This window comes from Cryptomeria japonica, unplaced genomic scaffold (assembly GCF_030272615.1).
Source record: "Cryptomeria japonica unplaced genomic scaffold, Sugi_1.0 HiC_scaffold_42, whole genome shotgun sequence".
NCBI lineage: Eukaryota > Viridiplantae > Streptophyta > Pinopsida > Cupressales > Cupressaceae > Cryptomeria > Cryptomeria japonica.
In genome coordinates this window covers 127,501-145,000 of record NW_026728864.1, presented here as the reverse complement: position 1 = coordinate 145,000, position 17,500 = coordinate 127,501, and the positions used below count along the sequence as shown (strand labels likewise).

Sequence of the window (17,500 nt, the reverse complement as noted above, 5' to 3'; positions counted from 1 at the left end):
CACCCACCCCCGTCGAGGTGCACACCCTCCCTCGCGAAGTGCGCCCCGTTCGCCAAGTGTGAGCCCTGCCCGGGTGCGCGCACCTTGCTAGGGCGTCGGGTGTGCACCCGGCCCGGCCTACGTGCGTGCACCTGGACGGGGCGTCGTGTGCGTGCAGTGTCCCGTCTGCAACGCGGTGCCCACACACCACCTCGGGCGCAACGACCTGCGCTCACATGTGGGCCGAGTGCACCTTGGTGCATGTTCGGGGCGCCTCGGGTGCACGCTCGATCTTGCCCCGGTGCACCAAGGCGCTCGGTTTGCCCCGGGTGCGCACTTGGTGCAAGGTGGGCACCCAAAATAGGGATCAAGCACCAAAACACAAGTTTCGGGATGCAAAATGGGACCCAAGGACCACAAATGCGTTCCAAGACCCATGATGGGTCCACGAGAACAAAAATGTGTTCCGAGACTTAATAAACAAATATTGGGTTTTAGGAGAAGAAACATGCTCTGATGCCCAAAACGAGAATCGACCCCGAAAAGGCCACAGGCCAAAAGTGGGATGCGAGACAAAAAAAAATGGGACCCGAGGACCAAAATTGGGTTCCCAGGTCGAAGACAGGGCAACCGGACAAGAAACGACCTCTAAGGCTCGAAATGAGTCCCGACGACTAAAACTTGACAAGAAGCACCCATCAGGCACCCAACTCGACACCCATGGGATGCCGACCCACCCGGGCTTCCACCTAGCACACCTTGGCACCCACCCACCCTCGCACCCAACCTCGCACCCAACTTAGCACCTTTGAACCCACATTGGCACTCACCCTGACCCTGGCACCTTGGAACCCACATTGGCACTCACCTTGACCCTGGCACCCACCTTTGCACTCACCTTGGGACCCACCCTGGCTCCCACCTCGGCACCCACCCAGACACCCACCTTGGTTCCTTGGCACCCACCTTGGATCCTTGGCACCCACCCCGACACCCACCTTGGCACGCAACTTGGCTACTTGCCACCCACCTTGGCTCCTTGACGCCCACCCCGACAACCACCCCGTGACCTACCCTGGCTAGGGTTGGTGCACACCCACCCTGGTGCCCACCTTGGCACCCACCCCATGACCCACCTTGGCACGCACCTTAGTACCCACCCCGTTACCCACCCTAGGACCCACCCCGTGACCCACCTTGGCCAGGGTGGGTGCCTTGGTGCGCACAACTTGCCTGGGCTGCACACCAGGGCGGGCTCAAGATGGCACCCGCGTTCCGTTTTTTTCACTATCTTTCAAAACGGAAATTTTAAAATCTCGTTTTTTTTTTTTTTTTGCCTTTTCTGGAAATTAGTGAAGGCAGCGCATCAAAGGTGCGCAATGCTGGTGCGAACCCGGGAGCGCTCCGATGTGTGCTCCAAGGTGCGGCGTGCACGAAGTCCGAGCCCGGCTTGCCCCGGGTGCGCACCTCGCGTGCACCTTCGCCGGGGTGAGCACCTTGGCTGGGTTGCGCGCCCTGGTGCGCACCAAGGAGCGCTCTGAAGTGTGCTCCAAGGTGCGGCGTGCACGAAGTCGGAGCTCGGTTTGCCCCGGGTGTGCACCTCGGGTGCGCACCTCGCGTGCACCTTCGCTGCGGTGGGCACCTTGGCTGGGTTGCGCGCCTTGGTGGGCACCATGCAGTGCACGAAGTCGGAGCCCGGTTTGCCCCGGGCGCGCACCTCCGCCAGGGTGGGCACCTTGGTGCGCACAACTTGCCTGGGCTGCGCACCAGGAAGGGCTCAAGATGGCACCCGCGTTCCGTTTTTTTCACTATCTTTCAGAACGGAAATTTTAAAATATCGTTTTTTTTTGCCTTTTCTGGAAATTAGTGAAGGCAGCGCATCAAAGGTGCGCAACGCTGGTGCGAACCTGGGAGCGCTCCGATGTGTGCTCCAAGGTGCGGCGTGCACGAAGTCGGAGCCCGGTTTGCCCCGGGTGCGCCCTGGTGGGCACCATGGTGCGCACCAAGGAGCGCTCCGAAGTGTGCTCCAAGGTGCGGCCTGCACGAAGTCGGAGCCCGGTTTGCCCCGGGCGTGCACCGCGGGTGGGCACCTTGGTGCGCATGCCTTGCCTGGGCTGCGCACCAGGGCGGGCTCAAGATGGCACCCGCGTTCCGTTTTTTTCACTATCTTTCAAAACGGAAATTTTAAAATCTCATTTTTTTTTGCCTTTTCTGGAAATTAGTGAAGGCAGCGCATCAAAGGTGCGCACCTCGCTGCCCACCACGGTGCGCAACGCCGGTGGGCACCCGGGAGTGCTTCGAAGTGTGCTCCAAGGTGCTGCGTGCACGTTGTCGGAGCCCGGTTTGCCCCGGGTGCGCACCTCGCGTGCACCTTCGTCGGGGTGGGCACCTTGGCTGGGTTTGCCCCGGCTGCGCTCCGAAGCGGGGTTATTGGAGCGCCGCCTCTTTTTTTGTCGGAGCGTTTGGTGGGGTTTCTCGCATTGGCTCTTCCCAGGCCCGGTTGCCACCCTGGCGCGCACGAAGTCGGAAGTAGGGTTAATTGCCCGGGTGCGCACCTTTGCCAGGGTGGGCACCTTACCTGGGCTGTGCACCCGGGCGGGCTCAAGATGGCACCCGCGTTCCGTTTTTTTCACTATCTTTCAAAACGGAAATTTTAAAATCTCCTCTTTTTTTTGCCTTTTCTGGAAATTAGTGAAGGCAGCGCATCAAAGGTGCGCACCTCGCTGCCCACCTTGGTGTGCTCTGAGGTGCGCACCCGGGAGCGCTACGAAGTGTGCTCCAAGGTGCGGCGTGCACGTTGTCGGAGCCCGGTTTGCCCCGGGTGCGCACCTCGCCTGCACCTTGGCCGGGGTGGGCACCCTGGCTGGGTTTGCCCAGGGTGCGCTCCGAAGCGGGGTTACTGGAGCGCCCCCTCTTTTTTTGTCAGAGCGTTTGGTGGGGTTTCTCGCATTGGCTCTTCCCAGGCCCGGTTGTTGGGTGCGCTCCCACCCTGGCGCGCGCGAAGTTGGAAGTTGGGTTAATTGCCCGGGCGCGCACCTTCGCCAGGGTGGGCACCTTGGTGCGCACACCTTGGCTGGGCTGCGCACCAGGGCGGGCTCAAGATGGCACCAGCATTCCCTTTTTCTCACTATCTTTCAAAACGGAAATTTTAAAATCTCGTTTTCTTTTGCCTTTTATGGAAATTAGTGAAGGCATCGCATCAAAGGTGCGCACCTCGCTGCCCACCTTGGTGTGCTCCGAGGTGCCCACCACGGTGCGCTCCGAGGTGCCCACCACGGTGCGCAACGCCGGTGCGAACCCGGGAGCGCCCCGATGTGTGCTCCAAGGTGCGGCGTGCACGAAGCCGGACCCCGGTTTGCCCCGGGTGCGCACCTCGCGTGCACCTTGGTGCGCACACCTTGGCTGGGTTGCGCGGCCTGGTGGGCACCATGGTGCGCACCAAGGAGCGCTCCGAAGTGTGCTCCAAGGTGCGGCGTGCACGAAGTCCTAGCCCGGTTTGCCCCGGGTGCGCACCTTCGCCGCGGTGGGCACCATGGCGTGCACGAAGTCGGAGCCCGGTTTGCCCCGGGTGCGCACCTCGCGTGCACCTTCGCCGGGGTGGGCACCTCGGCTGGGTTGCGCGCCCTGGTGCGCACCAAGGAGCGCTCCGAAGTGTGCTCCAAGGTGCGGCGTGCACGAAGTCGGAGCCCGGTTTGCCCCGGGTGCGCACCTTCGCCGCGGTGGGCACCCTGGTGCGCACCATGGCGTGCACGAAGTCGGAGCCCGGTTTGCCCCGGGTGCGCACCTCGCGTGCACCTTCGGCGGGGTTGCGCGCCCTGGTGCGCACCAAGGAGCGCTCCGAAGTGTGCTCCAAGGTGCGGCGTGCACGAAGTCGGAGCCCGGTTTGCCCCGGGTGCGCACCTCGCGTGCACCTTCGGCGGGGTTGCGCGCCCTGGTGGGCACCATGGTGCGCACCAAGGAGCGCTCCGAAGTGTGCTCCAAGGTGCGGCGTGCACGAAGTCGGAGCCCGGTTTGCCCCGGGTGCGCACCTCGCGTGCACCTTCGCCGCGGTGGGCACCATGGCGTGCACGAAGTCGGAGCCCGGTTTGCCCCGGGTGCGCACCTCGCGTGCACCTTCGCCGGGGTGGGCACCTCGGCTGGGTTGCGCGCCCTGGTGCGCACCAAGGAGCGCTCCGAAGTGTGCTCCAAGGTGCGGCGTGCACGAAGTCGGAGCCCGGTTTGCCCCGGGTGCGCACCTCGCGTGCACCTTCGCCGCGGTGGGCACCATGGCGTGCACGAAGTCGGAGCCCGGTTTGCCTCGGGTGCGCACCCCGCGTGCACCTTCGCCGGGGTGGGCACCTCGGCTGGGTTGCGCGCCCTGGTGCGCACCAAGGAGCGCTCCGAAGTGTGCTCCAAGGTGCGGCGTGCACGAAGTCGGAGCCCGGTTTGCCCCGGGTGCGCACCTCGCGTGCACCTTCGCCGCGGTGGGCACCTTGGCTGGGTTGGGCACCATTGAGCGCTCCGAAGTGTGCTCCAAGGTGCGCACCATGGCCCTCCAAGGTGCGCAGCATGGCGTGCACGAAGTCGGAGCCCGGTTTGCCCCGGGTGCGCACCTCGCGTGCACCTTCGCCAGGGTGGGCACCTCGGTGCGCACACCTTCTCAATGTTTTCTTGCCTTTTCTGGAAATTGGTGAAGGCAGCGCATCAAAGGTGCGCACCTCGGTGTGCTCCGAGGTGCGAACCCGAGAGCGCTCCGAGGTGCCCACGAAGTCGAAAGTCGGGTTAATTGCATTGTTTTCCCCGGGTGCGCTCCGAGGTGCGCAACATCGGTGCGCACCAAGGAGGGCTCCGAAGTGTGCTCCAAGGTGCGCACGATTCGGAGCTCGGTTTGCCCGGGGTGCGCACACCTTGGCTGGGTTGCGCACCCTTTGTGCGCTCCAAGGTGCGCACGAAGTCGGAGCTCGGTTTGCCCCGGGTGCGCACCTTCGCCAGGGTGCGCACCTTGATGCGCACGCCTTGGCTGGGCTGCGCACCTTGGTGGGCGCCATGGTGCGCACCTTTCGTGCGCTCCAAGGTGCGCACGAAGTCGGAGCTCGGTTTGCCCCGGGTGCGCACCTTGGTGGGCGCCATGGTGCACTCCGAGGTGCCCAAGATTGGTGCGCAACAAGGAGCGCTCCGAAGTGCGCTCCAAGGTGCGCAGGTGCGCGCGAAGTCGAAAGTTGGGTTAATTGTCCGGTTTGCCTCGGGTGCGCACCTTGCGTGCACCTTCGCCAGGGTGGGCGCCTTGGTGCGCACACCTTGGCTGGGCTGCGCACCCGGGCGCGCACACCTTGGCACCCGCGTTTCCTTCATTTTAAATTTTTTTTTTTTACAATCTCTCAAGTGGGAAATTCTATAATCTCAACTTTTTTTGCCTTTTCAGGAAACTTTTGAATGGAGCGCATCATTGGTGCGCTCCGAAGTGTGCTCCAAGGTGCGCACCTCTGGTGTGCTCCAAAGCTCTCTCCAGCTGCGTGCACCTGCCCCGGCCGCGCACCCGGCCCCGCCCAGCTTCGCTCACCTGTCCCGGGCATCTGGTGCGGAACCTTAGAGTAAGAAACATCACCGTGCACCTTGGCCAACGTGCGCGACTCGACCGAGCGCGCACTGGCCGAGGTGCACACCGATTTCACCTGGGTGCGCGCGCAGCACCTCGGGCGCACCGGGGTGCGCGCACAACGCCCGGGTTGCACCGTGGCCTGTGTGCTCGGGGCGCCTCGGGTGCGCGCTCGGTGTCGCCCCCGCGCGCGCGGTAGTGCGGGCAGCGCACCCCGGCCCGGCCCGGCCCCGACGAGAACGCAAACGGGCAAAAGGTTTATTCAAATAGCATTGCGACGCCCGGCGAAAAACTAAAAAAGGGTGCAACACCGGGACTTCCCGGGAGGTCACCCATCCCAGTACTACTCCGGCCCAAGCGCGCTTAACTGCGGAGTTCTGATGGGATCCGGTGCACTAACGCTGGTATGATCGCACCCGTTATGAGCTTGTCGCAGTGTGTACTTAGCAAACCGCGACCCACGTGCGAATCCACCCCGGCCACCCACCCCCGTCGAGGTGCACACCCTCCCTCGCGAAGTGCGCCCCGTTCGCCAAGTGTGAGCCCTGCCCGGGTGCGCGCACCTTGCTAGGGCGTCGGGTGTGCACCCGGCCCGGCCTACGTGCGTGCACCTGGACGGGGCGTCGTGTGCGTGCAGTGTCCCGTCTGCAACGCGGTGCCCACACACCACCTCGGGCGCAACGACCTGCGCTCACATGTGGGCCGAGTGCACCTTGGTGCATGTTCGGGGCGCCTCGGGTGCACGCTCGATCTTGCCCCGGTGCACCAAGGCGCTCGGTTTGCCCCGGGTGCGCACTTGGTGCAAGGTGGGCACCCAAAATAGGGATCAAGCACCAAAACACAAGTTTCGGGATGCAAAATGGGACCCAAGGACCACAAATGCGTTCCAAGACCCATGATGGGTCCACGAGAACAAAAATGTGTTCCGAGACTTAATAAACAAATATTGGGTTTTAGGAGAAGAAACATGCTCTGATGCCCAAAACGAGAATCGACCCCGAAAAGGCCACAGGCCAAAAGTGGGATGCGAGACAAAAAAAAATGGGACCCGAGGACCAAAATTGGGTTCCCAGGTCGAAGACAGGGCAACCGGACAAGAAACGACCTCTAAGGCTCGAAATGAGTCCCGACGACTAAAACTTGACAAGAAGCACCCATCAGGCACCCAACTCGACACCCATGGGATGCCGACCCACCCGGGCTTCCACCTAGCACACCTTGGCACCCACCCACCCTCGCACCCAACCTCGCACCCAACTTAGCACCTTTGAACCCACATTGGCACTCACCCTGACCCTGGCACCTTGGAACCCACATTGGCACTCACCTTGACCCTGGCACCCACCTTTGCACTCACCTTGGGACCCACCCTGGCTCCCACCTCGGCACCCACCCAGACACCCACCTTGGTTCCTTGGCACCCACCTTGGATCCTTGGCACCCACCCCGACACCCACCTTGGCACGCAACTTGGCTACTTGCCACCCACCTTGGCTCCTTGACGCCCACCCCGACAACCACCCCGTGACCTACCCTGGCTAGGGTTGGTGCACACCCACCCTGGTGCCCACCTTGGCACCCACCCCATGACCCACCTTGGCACGCACCTTAGTACCCACCCCGTTACCCACCCTAGGACCCACCCCGTGACCCACCTTGGCCAGGGTGGGTGCACCCACCCTGGTGCCCACCTTGGCACCCACCCATCCTAGCACCCAGCCTGTGACCGGGCTTGGAACCCAACCTTGCACCCGTCTTGGCCAGTGTGGGTGCGCACCCATCCTGGCACCCACGTTGTGACACACCCTTTAACCCACGCACCCTAGCAGCCACGTTGGCACCCACCTTGGAACACAACCTAGCAACTTGGCACCCACCCCGTGACCCACCTTGGCATCCACCATAGCAGTCGCCCACTTGGCACCCACCTTGGAACCCAAGTTGGCACCCACCTCGGCACCCACCTTGACACTTGTGGACCCACCTTGCCACTCACCCTAGCATCGACCCATCCTAGCACCCACCCTGGCACCTTTGCACCCTAGCACTCACCCATCCTAGCACCTAACCTGTGACCCACCTTGACACTCACCCTCGCACCCACCTTGGAACCCAACCTAGCACCCACCCACCCTGACACCAACCCTAGCACCTACCCACCCTTGCACCCACCCTGTGACCCATCTTGGCACCCACCCATCCTACCACTCAACCTATCACCCACCTTCTCACCCACCTTGGCATCCACCTTAGCACCCACCCACACTGGCACCTTGGCACCCACCTCGGGCAAGGTGGGTGCACACCCACCCTGACACCCAATTTAGAACCAACCGAGCATGTTACCCACCTTGGCACCCACATTGCAGCCCACCCTAGTACCCACCCTATGACCCACATTGGCATCCACACCCTAGCACCCAGGCACCTCGACACCCGCCTTGACACGCACCCTAGCACTAAACCTGTGACCCACCTTGGAACTCACCCTAGAACCCACCCACCCTGTGAACCACCTTGGCATCCACCTTAGCACCCACCCACCTTGGCACCCACTCTAGCACTCACCCATCCTAACACCCAACTTGTTACCCACCTTGGCACCCGCCCTCGCGTCCACCTTGAAACCCACCCTAGCACCCACCCACGCAGGAGCCCACCTTGGCACCCAACCTAACACCCACGCATCCTGGCACCCAACTTGTGACCCACCTTGGAACCCACCCTAGTACCCACCTTTGAACCCACTATATCACCAACCCACCTTGGCACCCACCCTATGACCCTCTTTGGAATCCACCCTAGCACGCACCCACCCTGGCACCCACCATGGAGCGCACCCTAGCACCCACCCACCTCGGCACGCACCTCAACACCCACCTTGGTGTGCGCACTGCGCCAACCTCTCAAAGACCCTATGTGGTGCGCTCCAAAGTGTACACCTTTGGTGCGCTCCAAGGTGCGCACCTTTGGTGCACACCGAGGTGCACACCAAAGTGTGCACCGAGGTGAGCACCAAAGTGCACTCCAAGGTGCACACCAAGGCGTGCACCTTTGGTGCGGTCAATGCAAACGAATTCGGAAGTTGGGGTCGATGTCCTAATCGCTGCTGCAGACTACACGTATGAGAATCGGACAAATAGCTTTATATAGGGGAGGTGTTGCGTTTGATGGGTCGACTCCCCTGGTTGTGTGCACTGCACCAACTTCAAAGACCCTGTCTTGTTTAAGAAGTCAAAAGTTGGGGTGGATGTCCTAATCATTGCTGCAGTCTACGCATGTATGAGAATCAGACAAATAGCTTATATAGGGGAGGTGTTGCATTCGGTGGGTTGACTCCCCTGGTTGTGCGCACTGCGCCAACCTCAAAGACCCCGCATAGCAGAAGAAGTCGGAAGTCGGATTTTGGTGAGCACCAAGGCGTGCACCTTTGGTGCGGTCAACGCAGACGAATTCAGAAGTTGGGGTGGATGTCCTAATCGTTGTTGCAGGCTACACATGTATGAGAATCAGACAAATAGCTTATATAGGGGAGGTGTTGGGTTTGATGGGTCAACTCCCTTGGTTGTGCGCATTACGCCAACCTCAAAGACCTTGTTTTCGTTAAGAAGTCAAAAGTTGGGGTCAATGTCCTAATGGCTCCTGTAGGCTACACATGTATGAGAATCGGACAAATAGCTTATATAGGGGAGGTGTTGGGTTTGATGGGTCGACTCCCCTGGTTGTGCGCATTACGTCAACCTCAAAGACCTTGTTTTCGTTAAGAAGTCAAAAGTTGGGGTCGATGTCCTAATTGCTCCTGTAGACTACACATGTATGAGAATCAGACAAATAGCTTATATAGGGGAGGTGTTGGGTTTGATGGGTTGACTCCCCTAGTTGTTCGCATTACACCAACCTCAAAGACCTTGTTTTCGTTTAGAAGCCGAAAGTTGGGGTCGATGTCCTAATTGCTCCTGCAGGCTACGCATGTATGAGAATCAGACAAATAGCTTATATAGGGGAGGTGTTGGGTTTGATGGGTCGACTCCCCTGGTTGTGCGCATTGCGCCAACCTCAAAGACCCTGCATTGCGGATGAAGTCGAAAGTCAGAGTTTGGTGTGCTACAAGGTGTGGTCGAAGGTGCTCACCTAGGTGTGCACCTTTGGAGCGCAGGAAAAGTGCCCTCCAAAAGTGCGCACCTTTGGAGTGCACAAAAGTGCCCTCCAAAAGTGCGCACCTTTGGAGCGCACAAAAGTGCCCTCCAAAAAGTGCCCTCCAAAAGTGCGCACCTTTGGAGCGCACAAAAGTGCCCTCCAAAAAGTGCCCTCCAAAAGTGCGCACCTTTGGAGTGCAGAAAAGTGCCCTCCAAAAAGTGCCCTCCAAAAGTGTGCACCTTTGGAGTGCACAAAAGTGCCCTCCAAAAGTGCGCACCTTTGGAGCGCAGAAAAGTGCCCTCCAAAAAGTGCCCTCCAAAAGTGCGCACCTTTGGAGCGCAGAAAAGTGCCCTCCAAAAAGTGCCCTCCAAAAGTGCGCACCTTTGGAGCGCAGAAAAGTGCCCTCCAAAAAGTGCCCTCCAAAAGTGCGCACCTTTGGAGCGCAGAAAAGTGCCCTCCAAAAAGTGCCCTCCAAAAGTGCGCACCTTTGGAGCGCACAAAAGTGCCCTCCAAAAAGTGCCCTCCAAAAGTGCGCACCTTTGGAGCGCACAAAAGTGCCCTCCAAAAGTGCGCACCTTTGGAGCGCACAAAAGTGCCCTCCAAAAGTGCGCACTTTTGGTGCGCACCAAGGCGCTGGTTCGGTCGTTGCAGGCGAGTTCGGAAGTTGGGGTCGATGTCCTGAGCGGAGGTGCAAACTACACAGGTGTCGGAATCGGACAAATAGCTTATATAGGGGAGGTGTATGCTTCGATGGGTCGACTCCCCAGGTTGAGCGCACCGCGCCAACCTCAAAGACCCTACGGTATGGATGAAGTCGGAAGTTGGGTCCGATGACCGATTCGATTAGTAGGTATGCTCATGAGGTCGGAATTTGGGTCCGATGACCTGCCATGTGCAGGAAGGCGAATGTTGGCACTGTGCGTTGCAAGGTGCACACCAAGGTGCTGGTGCGGTCTTTTTAGTCGAGTTCGGAAGTTGGGGTCGATGTCCTGATCGGAGGTGCAAGCTACACAGGTGTGGGAATCGGACAAATAGCTTATATAGGGGAGGTGTATGCTTCGTTGGGTCGACTCCCCGGGTTGAGCGCACCGCGCCAACCTCAAAGACCCTACGGTATGGATGAAGTCGGAAGTTGGGTCCGATGACCGATTCGATATGTAGGCATACTCGCGAGGTCGGAATTTGGGTCCGATGACCTGCCATGTGCAGGAAGGCGAATGTTGGCACTGTGCGTTGCAAGGTGCGCACCAAGGCGCTGGTTCGGTCGTTGCAGGCGAGTTCGGAAGTTGGGGTCGATGTCCTGATCGGAGGTGCAAACTACACAGGTGTGGGAATCGGACAAATAGCTTATATAGGGGAGGTGTATGCTTCGTTGGGTCGACTCCCCGGGTTGAGCGCACCGCGCCAACCTCAAAGACCCTACGGTATGGATGAAGTCGGAAGTTGTGTCCGATGACCGATTCGATATGTAGGCATACTCGCGAGGTCGGAATTTGGGTCCGATGACCTGCCATGTGCAGGAAGGCGAATGTTGGGACTGTGCGTCGCAAGGTGCGCACCAAGGCGCTGGTGCCGTCGTTGCAGTCGAGTTCGGAAGTTGGGGTCGATGTCCTGGTCAGAGGTGCAAACTACACAGGTGTGGGAATCGGACAAATAGCTTATATAGGGGAGGTGTATGCTTCGATGGGTCGACTCCCCGGGTTGAGCGCACCGCGCCAACCTCAAAGACCCTACAGTATGGATGAAGTCGGAAGTTGGGTCCGATGACCGATTCGATACGTAGGCATATTGGCGAGGTCTGAATTTGTGTCCGATGACCTGCCATGCGCAGGAAGGCGGAATTTGGGTCCGATGACCGAGTTGATGGCGTGCCATGCGCAGAAAGGCGGAATTTGGGTCCGATGACCGAGTTGATGTTGATGGCCCGCCATGCACAGGAAGGCGGAATTTGGGTCCGATGACCGATTTGAAGGCGTGCCATGCGCAGAAAGGCGGAGTTTGGGTCCGATGACCGAGTTGATATTGATGGCCCGCCATGCGCAGGAAGGCGGAATTTGGGTCCGATGACCTGACATACGCATGGAGTCCGACTCGGGGGCCGATGTTCGATTCGATGACTTGCATTGTGGGTAAAGTCGGAAGTTGTGGTCTTTGACCCGATTCGATGACCAGACTTCGGCTGCTTGAGAATCGGACAAATAACTTATATAGGGGAGGTAGTGTTCTCGAGCATCCTCCCCCCGTGCCCGTTTATGTCGATTGATGCTGGTGCTCGACTGGTTGGAGCGCTCGGATGCAAAAATCTTGCACCAGGATTTATCGATTGTGATGGACACGGCAAGTCTCCTGATTGCTATGCAGGAGCTCATCGTGAATCTCTATGCGGCCTTGGTATGGACTCGACCTGCGGAATGGTTCGGCAATGGTAGTCGCTCCAACACGTCCTTGCAATGGCCACAGAGGTGATTCGACTAGAGCTCCAGTCTAGCTTTTGGGTTGCTTGGCGGACTGGTATAGCCGCGATCGAGTTCCGGCCATGAACGTTTTAGATAGCTCTTGGGCTTTCTGGGACGGAAGTCGGAAGTTTGGGCTGTTGTCCGATTTGATGACCATTCTTCGGATGTGTGAGAATCGGACAAATAACTTATATAGGGGACTGTGTTGTCTCACGCAGCCCCCTCCGTGCCCCTCTATCTCGACCGATGTTGGTGCTTGAAAGGGTTGGGATCGCTCGGATTTATAAACGTGCACCACCATTTGTCGAGTGTGAGGGACGCGGCAGGTCTCCTAAATGCTATACGGGCGCTCTCTGAGAATCTCTATCCGGCCTCGACACAGACTAGTCTTGCTGAATGGTTTGGCACTGGTAGTCGATCCAACACGTCGTTGTTGTGGCCGCCTAGGCGATTCGATTCGAGCCCCCGTCTAGCTTTTGGGTTGCTTGGCGGATTTTGCCCTATCCGCAAGTGAGCTCGGTCCCTAAACGTTCGAGAAACCCGATTGCTATGCGCCGACTCTCTTTCTTGCGAGCCTCCATCTAGCTTTTGGGTCTCTACGGAACGGAAGTCGGAATCTGGGACCGTTGTTTGATTCGACGAGGCAGACTACGGTTGTGCGAGAATCGGACAAATAACTTATATAGGGGAGGTGTTGACTGGAGCATTCTCCCCCGTGCCCCTCTAACTCGACCAATGCTGGCGCTCGAACGGTGGTAGCGCTCGGATTTTCGTTGAGCGCCAGCATTGGTCGATTTAGAGGGGCATGCGAGATTCCCGAATGCTATGCGAGGGCTCTAACGGAAATGTCTATTGGTTTCGGTATGGATGCAATTGCGAGTGGTTCGGCAAAGGTAGTCGTTCCGATGCGTCCATGTCGTGGCCAAATCGATAATTCGATTTGAGCCCTCGTATAGCATTTGGGTCTCTCGATGTGATTCCGCATTCCAGTCCCTTTGGGCACTGCTTGAGCCGCATCCCAGGGGGTTCCCTTCCCAATAATCTGCCTCGCAACCCGATTGCTATGCGGTGAGGCTCCTCGGCCGCCTCGGAACTATCTGTGTATCAGACGCATCGCGGGATAAGGGGTTGGCAACGGTAGTCGCCCCAAGCGCGTCCGATGCTTGGACCATTCCGAGGCGGCCCTGAAGCCTCTTCCGTCTAGCCGTTGGGTCCTTCTCGCCGCATCCCTTGCCTCGCACCCCGATTGCTATGCGGTGAGGCTCCTCGGCCGCCTTGGAACTATCTGTGTATCAGACGCATCGCGGGATAAGGGGTTGTCACTGGTAGTCGCCCCAAGCGCGTCCGATGCTTGGACCATTCCGAGGCGGCCCTGAAGCCTCTTCCGTCTAGCCGTTGGGTCCTTCTCGCCGCATCCCTCGACTCGCACCCCGATTGCTATGCGGTGAGGCTCCTCGGCCGCCTTGGAACTATCTGTGTATCGGACGCGTCGCGGGATAAGGGGTTGTCACTGGTAGTCGCCCCAAGCGCGTCCGATGCTTGGACCATTCCGAGGCGGCCCTGAAGCCTCTTCCGTCTAGCCGTTGGGTCCTTCTCGCCGCATCCCTCGCCTCGCACCCCGATTGCTATGCGGTGAGGCTCCTCGGCCGCCTTGGAACTATCTGTGTATCGGACGCGTCGCGGGATAAGGGGTTGTCACTGGTAGTCGCCCCAAGCGCGTGCGATGCATGGACCATTCCCAGGCGGCCCTGAAGCCTCTTCCGTCTAGCCGTTGGGTCCTTCTCGCCGCATCCCTCGCCTCGCACCCCGATTGCTATGCGGTGAGGCTCCTCGGCCGCCTTGGAACTATCTGTGTATCGGACGCGTCGCGGGATAAGGGGTTGTCACTGGTAGTCGCCCCAAGCGCGTCCGATGCTTGGACCATTCCGAGGCGGCCCTGAAGCCTCTTCCGTCTAGCCGTTGGGTCCTTCTCGCCGCATCCCTCGCCTCGCACCCCGATTGCTATGCGGTGAGGCTCCTCGGCCGCCTTGGAACTATCTGTGTATCGGACGCGTCGCGGGATAAGGGGTTGTCACTGGTAGTCGCCCCAAGCGCGTCCGATGCTTGGACCATTCCGAGGCGGCCCTGAAGCCTCTTCCGTCTAGCCGTTGGGTCCTTCTCGCCGCATCCCTCGCCTCGCACCCCGATTGCTATGCGGTGAGGCTCCTCGGCCGCCTTGGAACTATCTGTGTATCGGACGCGTCGCGGGATAAGGGGTTGTCACTGGTAGTCGCCCCAAGCGCGTCCGATGCTTGGACCATTCCGAGGCGGCCCTGAAGCCTCTTCCGTCTAGCCGTTGGGTCCTTCTCGCCGCATCCCTCGCCTCGCACCCCGATTGCTATGCGGTGAGGCTCCTCGGCCGCCTTGGAACTATCTGTGTATCGGACGCATCGCGGGATAAGGGGTTGTCACTGGTAGTCGCCCCAAGCGCGTCCGATGCTTGGACCATTCCGAGGCGGCCCTGAAGCCTCTTCCGTCTAGCCGTTGGGTCCTTCTCGCCGCATCCCTCGCCTCGCACCCCGATTGCTATGCGGTGAGGCTCCTCGGCCGCCTTGGAACTATCTGTGTATCGGACGCGTCGCGGGATAAGGGGTTGTCACTGGTAGTCGCCCCAAGCGCGTCCGATGCTTGGACCATTCCGAGGCGGCCCTGAAGCCTCTTCCGTCTAGCCGTTGGGTCCTTCTCGCCGCATCCCTCGCCTCGCACCCCGATTGCTATGCGGTGAGGCTCCTCGGCCGCCTTGGAACTATCTGTGTATCGGACGCGTCGCGGGATAAGGGGTTGTCACTGGTAGTCGCCCCAAGCGCGTCCGATGCTTGGACCATTCCGAGGCGGACCTGAAGCCTCTTCCGTCTAGCCGTTGGGTCCTTCTCGCCGCATCCCTCGCCTCGCACCCCGATTGCTATGCGGTGAGGCTCCTCGGCCGCCTTGGAACTATCTGTGTATCGGACGCGTCGCGGGATAAGGGGTTGTCACTGGTAGTCGCCCCAAGCGCGTCCGATGCTTGGACCATTCCGAGGCGGCCCTGAAGCCTCTTCCGTCTAGCCGTTGGGTCCTTCTTGCCGCATCCCTCGCCTCGCACCCCGATTGCTATGCGGTGAGGCTCCTCGGCCGCCTTGGAACTATCTGTGTATCGGACGCGTCGCGGGATAAGGGGTTGTCACTGGTAGTCGCCCCAAGCGCGTCCGATGCTTGGACCATTCCGAGGCGGCCCTGAAGCCTCTTCCGTCTAGCCGTTGGGTCCTTCTCGCCGCATCCCTCGCCTCGCACCCCGATTGCTATGCGGTGAGGCTCCTCGGCCGCCTTGGAACTATCTGTGTATCGGACGCATCGCGGGATAAGGGGTTGTCACTGGTAGTCGCCCCAAGCGCGTCCGATGCTTGGACCATTCCGAGGCGGCCCTGAAGCCTCTTCCGTCTAGCCGTTGGGTCCTTCTCGCCGCATCCCTCGCCTCGCACCCCGATTGCTATGCGGTGAGGCTCCTCGGCCGCCTTGGAACTATCTGTGTATCGGACGCGTCGCGGGATAAGGGGTTGTCACTGGTAGTCGCCCCAAGCGCGTCCGATGCTTGGACCATTCCGAGGCGGACCTGAAGCCTCTTCCGTCTAGCCGTTGGGTCCTTCTCGCCGCATCCCTCGCCTCGCACCCCGATTGCTATGCGGTGAGGCTCCTCGGCCGCCTTGGAACTATCTGTGTATCGGACGCGTCGCGGGATAAGGGGTTGTCACTGGTAGTCGCCCCAAGCGCGTCCGATGCTTGGACCATTCCGAGGCGGCCCTGAAGCCTCTTCCGTCTAGCCGTTGGGTCCTTCTCGCCGCATCCCTCGCCTCGCACCCCGATTGCTATGCGGTGAGGCTCCTCGGCCGCCTTGGAACTATCTGTGTATCGGACGCGTCGCGGGATAAGGGGTTGTCACTGGTAGTCGCCCCAAGCGCGTCCGATGCTTGGACCATTCCGAGGCGGACCTGAAGCCTCTTCCCTCTAGCCGTTGGGGCTTTCTCGCCGCATCCCTCGCCTCGCACCCCGATTGCTATTCGGTGAGGCTCCTCGGCCGCCTTGGAACTATCTGTGTATCGGACGCATCGCGGGATAAGGGGTTGGCAGTGGTAGTCGCCCCAAGCGCGTCCGATGCTTGGACCATTCCGAGGCGGCCCTGCAGCCTCTTCCGTCTAGCCGTTGGGGCCATCTCGCTGCATCCCCCACCTCGCACCACGATTGCTATGCGGTGAGGCTCCTTGGCCGCCTCGGAACTATCTGTGTATCGGACGCATCGCGGGATAAGGGGTTGTCACTGGTAGTCGCCCCAAGCGCGTCCGATGCTTGGACTATTCCGAGGCGGCCCTGCAGCCTCTTCCGTCTAGCCGTTGGGGCCATCTCGCCGCATCCCCCAGCTCCTCGGCCGCCTCGGAACTATCTGTGTATCGGACGCATCGCGGGATAAGGGGTTGGCAGTGGTAGTCGCCCCAAGCGCGTTCGATGCTTGGACTATTCCGAGGCGGCCCCGCAGCCTCTTCCGTCTACCCTTTGGGGCCATCTCGCCGCATCCCTCGCCTCGCACCCCGATTGCTATGCGGTGAGGCTCCTCGGCCGCCTGGGAACTATCTTCGTATCGGATGCATCGCGGGATAAGGGGTTGTCACTGGTAGTCGCCCCAAGCGCGTCCGATGCTTGGACTATTCCGAGGCGGCCCTGTGGCCTCTTCCGTCTAGCCGTTGGGGCCATCTCGCCGCATCCCTCACCTCGCACCCCCATTGCTATGCGGTGAGGCTCCTCGGCCGCCTTGGAACTGTCTTCGTATCGGAAGCATCGCGGGATAAGGGGTTGTCACTGGTAGTCGCCCCAAGCGCGTCCGATGCTTGGACTATTCCGAGGCGGCCCTGCAGCCTCTTCCGTCTAGCCGTTGGGGCCATCTCGCCGCATCCCCCACCTCGCACCCGGATTGCTATGCGGTGAGGCTCCTCGGCCGCCTTGGAACTATCTTCGTATCGGACGCATCGCGGGATAAGGGGTTGTCACTGGTAGTCGCCCCAAGCGCGTCCGATGCTTGGACTATTCCGACGCGGCCCTGTGGCCTCTTCCGTCTAGCCGTTGGGGCCATCTCGCCGCATCCCCCACCTCGCACCCCGATTGCTATGCGGTGAGGCTCCTCGGCCGCCTTGGAACCATCTTCGTATCGGACGCATCGCGGGATGAGGGGTTGTCACTGGTAGTCGCCCCAAGCGCGTCCGATGCTTGGACCATTCCGAGGCGGCCCTGAAGCCTCTTCCGTCTAGCCGTTGGGGCCTTCCCGCCCCATCCCTCGCCTCGCACCCCC

At 60.4% G+C, this 17,500-nt stretch overlaps 1 non-coding gene across 1 annotated transcript; it reads right to left on the bottom strand.

Moving 5' to 3' along the window:
* Positions 1-5,853: 5,853 nt before the first annotated feature.
* On the bottom strand, positions 5,854-5,972 carry LOC131862347 (5S ribosomal RNA). Its single transcript, XR_009361363.1, has one exon. It is a non-coding gene; the product is annotated as a 5S ribosomal RNA (ribosomal RNA).
* Between the last annotated feature and the right edge of the window lie 11,528 nt (positions 5,973-17,500).